General features: G+C 48.0%; 1 long non-coding RNA gene across 1 annotated transcript; it reads right to left on the minus strand.

Annotated features, from left to right (window-relative positions):
* Positions 1-2729: 2729 nt before the first annotated feature.
* On the minus strand, positions 2730-4664 carry LOC146420934 (uncharacterized). Its single transcript, XR_014848878.1, has 2 exons — positions 4475-4664; positions 2730-3725 (listed from the first exon to the last, which is right to left on the minus strand). It is a non-coding gene; the product is annotated as an uncharacterized LOC146420934 (long non-coding RNA).
* Between the last annotated feature and the right edge of the window lie 976 nt (positions 4665-5640).

Consider the following 5640-nt stretch of genomic DNA (forward strand, 5'->3'; position numbering starts at 1 on the left):
AGTCTTTTGTCTCATAGGTATCATCGTTCTTATCTCTTAGGCAAGAAATGAGAAAAAATTCCCTGGGAGAAAGAAAAAAAGGGGAAAAATCCTAACCTCCAACAAGACAAAACCACAACACAGGGAGTCCCTGTTTCCTCTACAAATGAGTTCTAGGCCTATGAAGGCACATTTTGGAGGTTGTTTGTGCATGCATGGTTGTTGGAATTCTTCCTTCCGCCCTTGCTGAGAGGTTGACGCTGCTTCTTTCCAGAAGAAACTACCCTGGCTCTTCCAGCATAATGCTTCTTGCTCCCTGCAAAATCTCCATTTGTATTTTAACAAAAATTTCTTCTTTTTAGGGGGGAGAGCAGGCAGAGGAGTAGCTCACTCTGAGCTTCTCTCCCAGCAAATCCACCTGATTTCATCACACATTTACCAGAGGCTGTGTCCAAGGCTTTTATTGATGGAGAGCTGGTTCTGGGATATATCTGTCAGGAAGGCAACTTTTTCTTACACACTGTGGTGGTAATTATCTTCTTCTCTGGACAAAAACATCCTACTCAACCTTTCTAACAAAACAGAGAAGTCACTGGTGATGGATTCACTGGAGACACTACAGGTGATCATAGAAAACTAGATATTGAAGGTGAAGCAGTAAGTCACTGTCCATCCACTATGGAGAGGACAGCTAAAAGCAGTGATTTCAAAAGTGACCTGGAATATCTGCTTAGGGAAGTCCTTGGGCTGCTGACATCTAAAAGAAAAGTCGAGGTGACAAAAGAAATCAAGTGGCATTATCATTGTGTTTGTAGCCTTTCCAAGACAGATAACATTGGCCTGACAGGCAGTGCTATGTTGAATTAATGACATTAATGCACTGCAGCAATCCTTCCATAGAGCCAAAGGTGGGAATTGGGGCAAAGCCTGGGGACAACTGCCTGACCCTCTGGCATCTGTAGCTCCTATACAGGATACCTCAGGCACTGTGCTCAGGGACACAAGCCCATGGATGCGTTTGCATTGGTCTCCTCATGTCTTCTGTGAAAGCCTACACTTCTAAATAAAGAAATGAACGGTCAGTGCTCAGAAGAAGAGCCCCTGTGTTTATACACATGGAGCCAAAGTTACGAGTGCAGAGAAGGAGTTTTTCATCATGTTCTGGGAAAGTCCACTTTGGCAATGCTGTTCCTGTGCAGTGCCATTTGTTCCTCAGATCTAATTAATTGACTATTGTTATGTGTTCCTGCAATGTTATTGTGAGACTCTCTAAATATCATGAAGTATCCAAATGCAGTTGAGTTCCACCTTTCCACATTAAAACTTCATCTCCTTCAGTGTTCATTGGGTTTCTTTTTCACAGTTTAACCACAGATGGTAACTCAGCACCACACAGCTGCTTGCTCCTTTGCCCTTTCTTTGATGGGGGAGAGAACTGGAAGGGTAAAAGTGAGAAAATTCATAAGTTTAATAAATAAGTCGACAATTTAATTAATAAAGCAAACATTGCATGTGCAAGCAAAGCAAAGCAAGGAATTCATTCACTACTTCCAATTGTTAGGCAAGTGTCCAGCCTACTCCAGACAAGCAGAGCTCCATCACACAGAGTGCTTACATGGAAATACAAATGTCATCACTCAATATGTCCTCTTTCCTTCCTCTTCCCCATCTTTATATACTGAGCATAATGTCCTGTGACCTGGAATACCCCTTTGGCCAGCTGGGGTCAGCTGAACCAGCTGTGTTCCCTCCTAAATTTTTTGCACTCTCAGCTACTCACTGGTGGGTGGAATGAGGAGCAGAATAGGCCTTGACTCCATGTAAGCTCTGTAAACACTCTCAAACATCCCTGAATTACCAACACTCTTTCCAGCACAGATTCAAAACATAGTCCTGTTGTATCACCTATGAAGAGAATTAACCGAACTCCCCACATTTCTCCTGTCCCTTTTCCAGTTTCTGGCCTTTCCCCTGCCTGTCCCTCTCCCCTCCTGGGCTGACCTCATGCCTGGCCACATCCAAGGCTCCATGGAACCCACAGAAGAGCTGAACAGAGTTGCCCTTCCATGTTTTGTCTTTGCCCCTCCATGTTTTGTCTTTGCCTCAGGGTATTCTGAGCTGGGAAGTGCTGGCATAGTTTGGATCTTCAGACCAATGAGCCCTGAGGTAAAAACTAATAGTCTCAGGCAGGACTCATCCTTCTAAGCATCAGAATTGCAATTAGCAAGAAGGAGGATTTAGGAAAGAGGGGCTGGAGGTGCTGCAGAGCCCGGAGCAGACATTCCACAGCTGCTCAAGGTGAAAACCATGGTTTGTCCCTCTCAGCTGGTGGGGATTGGTGGTGGAGCAAATATTGACCCTGCAGACAGTGCAGGACCCCACACAGCAGTGCGTTGATATGGCCTGAAAAAATCTGTGATTCCATGGAGAGCACATTTGGAGCAGGCTCTTGACAGGAGATGAGGTCTCATGGAGTGAGTAGCCCAGGCCAGAAGAGATTTTCTGCCAGAACCTTTGTCCCACAGAGGAGCCACAATGCTGCAGTGTGTTCCTGAAGGGCTGTGAGGAACTGCAGCCAGAGGGAAGAACCTGCATTGGAGAAGTTCCTGGAGAAATGTTTTCCATGGGTTGGATTGCATACTGAAGCAGGGGAAGAGAATGAGAAGGAAGAAATGGCAGTGAAAACATGTTTTTAATGGAATACAAGCCACATTCCCCGTCCCTGTGCAGGGATCAGGTGGAGGACATGCTTTGTAATTTGTTCTTATTCCTCACTAACCTACATTGATTTTATTGGCAATGAGTTCAATTCATTTCCCCAAGACCATGTGTTTGCCCATGGTGGCACTGCTGGGACATTTCCCTGTCCTTATCTCAACCCACAAGTCTTCATTGCATATTTTCCACCTGTCCAGTAGAGGAGGAGCTCTGAGACAGCAGCTTGCTGACCTCCTAGAGGACAACCAAAGTCAACTCACCACACCTTTTGAACTCCTTCTTCCTGATCAGGTGCTCTGTAGCAGCCACCCAGAGCAATGCCATCCCTGCTGATCTGCCTTTCCTAAACAGCCTGGCTCCATCCACCACAGCACCATGGAAGCTACAGCAACACATCTCCATCATCCCATGGCTCTGCAGTCAAGGCACAGAGGGAAAATGAGGCATATGCTGGAGAGGGGCCCAGGAAACTTGCACTGAACAAGCACTTGCCCAAACAACCTCTGATGTTCCCAGAAGTGATCTTCCTGCACCACAAGTGGTAGCAGCCCTTCTACCACATTTCCCTCCACTGCCTTCTAGTGCCACCAAGCCAGAGGGATGTTTCCTGCACCTGCAACTGCCTGACTAGAGCCCTGGGGTGCAGCTGCTAGAAAGAAATGCTGAGAGATCTGTCTTCGCCATCATGTGGTTTTTAGTCCACTCTGCTGCAGAGCTGTTCCAGGGTGATTCTGCTTGACAGTAATACGTGGCTGCGTCCTCTTGCTTTACCAGCAGGATCTGCAGTGGAAATCTGTTCTTGCGGCTCTCGTCTTTTATCTTAAAGCGATTTTGGAAACCGCTTCCATAGGCATCATTCTTGTAAATCCATTCCTGAATGCCACTTGGGCCCTGACGGTACCACGACATGGAGTAGTCCCTCATATTACCTCCAGTCATGCTGCACTGGAAGGTGACTCGTTCTCCCTCTCGTGCGGTCAGTTCCCTGGGGTTCTGCTCCAAGGTCACTGCACCGGCGAGTGACACTGCTGCAGATAGCAAGAAGAAGCCATGATCACTTCAAGATTCAGCAAAGGTCAGAGCAATGCTGATGAGGATTTGGAATGGCACAGGACCAGTGGGAGGACAAAATCATCCTCTTTGAACCCAGCTGACACAGACTGACAGAGTTCATAGCAACTATGATTTCCCTCCCTCCTTTTCCCTCTCAGACAGGAAGCTGTTTCTGATTTTCCCCAAAGAAGCAAGAAGGATTTGCACCATGGGGTGAAAAATCCCTTTGTCTTTGCCCAGACAGGATGGTGAGGAAGCCACTCTCCTGTCCCTGAAACTGCTCTACATGAGCACAGGAAAGACAAAAGCTGTGACGGGCAGCTGAGGCTTGGGCCCTGTGCTGCCATCCTCCAGCTGGTCTTTGCCAGAGGGGCCGCAGTGCCCAGCAGCAGAGTGTGCAGTGCCAGGGCAGAGCGCTGTGCCCCAAGGTCTGAGTGCAGCAGGGAGGTGCCCTGCGAGTGCCCAGGCTGCAGAGGAGGCAGCGTGGATGGATGGATGGATGGATGGATGGATGGATGGATGGATGGATGGATGGATGGATGGAGGTGCCGAGCTGCCAGCTAGAAGAGGAGCAGGGCTGTTCTCCCCGGGCTCCACAGGCATGGCTGGGCAGCTGGAGCCAGGAACAGGTCTGGCTGCAAGCGCTCAGCACAGCTGCCCAGAGCCGAGCAGAGCACAGGGCCACGCTCAGCTCCTGGGGGCATCAGCCCTTCCCTTCACTTACCTACAATGGGCAAGAAGCCCACAGTGCACAGGGCACTCCACATGGCCAGGCCTGCTCTGGCTCACCTCTCTGCACCTTCTGTCTGCCTGCACAACAGCTCTGCCCACACCTTCCCTGCCTGCGCCTCTGTCACTGCACTCAGGCCCAGTCCCTCCTAGGCCCTCCCTCTGTCTGTGACAACAGAGAGGGGAGAGCTGTGGGCAGGAGGAGCACAACTTGAAGCTCTTGCTGCCCTCTTCCTGTGGTACCTAACCTTGTGTATGTTCCATCTGTGCTCCTCGTGTTGAGATTTGGTGGGGCTGTGGGCATTGACAAGGGGATTGGGAAGAGGACAGAAACTCTCAGCCTCTGGAGGTGACTCCTGCCACGTGTGAGAGGAAGGTATTGTCCCAAGGAAGATCTAGTAGTTTGTGCAAGCAGGTGAAACCCCATGGTTTGAGACTGTATTGGTCATCAAAATAAAATTGTATGTGCAAATGCCTGTTAGAGATCCCCACAAAATCTAGAAGGCTGGGTTGTCTCTACTCTGTCTCCTTGCAGGTTATGTTTCAATACTTTTTACACCTCACAAAACGTGAAGTGCTCGTAATGTGGGAGGCTTTGGCATAGTCAGGAATAAACTAAGGGCCTCCCTACAGAAATGGTAGAGTTGACATATATTTTCAAAGCTGTGCTTTGGAAAGACAGACATTCCCAGAAGCACTGCACTCCCCAGTCCTGAATGGTTTTGCAGGGGAAGATCAGCTTCTCCAATACTTCAGTTCAGACCATATCTGCTGACTGAAATGGAATGGAGAGAGAGAGAGAGAAAGAGAAGTTGCCCTTGCAGTCAGGTAATTAAGCACACTCCTAATGAGTTTCTGTGATGGATATGTCCATTTCAGTTATTCACTGCATATATGTGTGGTTTCACACATATTTAGGGAAATTTTAGAAGTGCACTTTGCTTGGTCAAATTTGGTGAATAACTTAGAGTTTCAAACTCCTTTAGAATTAGTAAGGAATTTTGAAAGCAATGCTGCAAGTGCTTCTTGTATTCCACTCCATTTCTGCTGTTACAAATCACTTCCAGCTGTAACCCTGCTTTATGGAGCTTCAAAAGAAGCTTCTCTGAATCTTGCTTCATTTATTGAACACTTTCACCTTACTGGTCCTGGACTCTCTAA

The sequence above is a fragment of the Lichenostomus cassidix genome, unplaced genomic scaffold (assembly GCF_008360975.1).
Source record: "Lichenostomus cassidix isolate B80296 unplaced genomic scaffold, HeHo_3.0 HiC_scaffold_660, whole genome shotgun sequence".
In the NCBI taxonomy this organism is placed as follows: Eukaryota; Metazoa; Chordata; class Aves; order Passeriformes; family Meliphagidae; genus Lichenostomus; species Lichenostomus cassidix.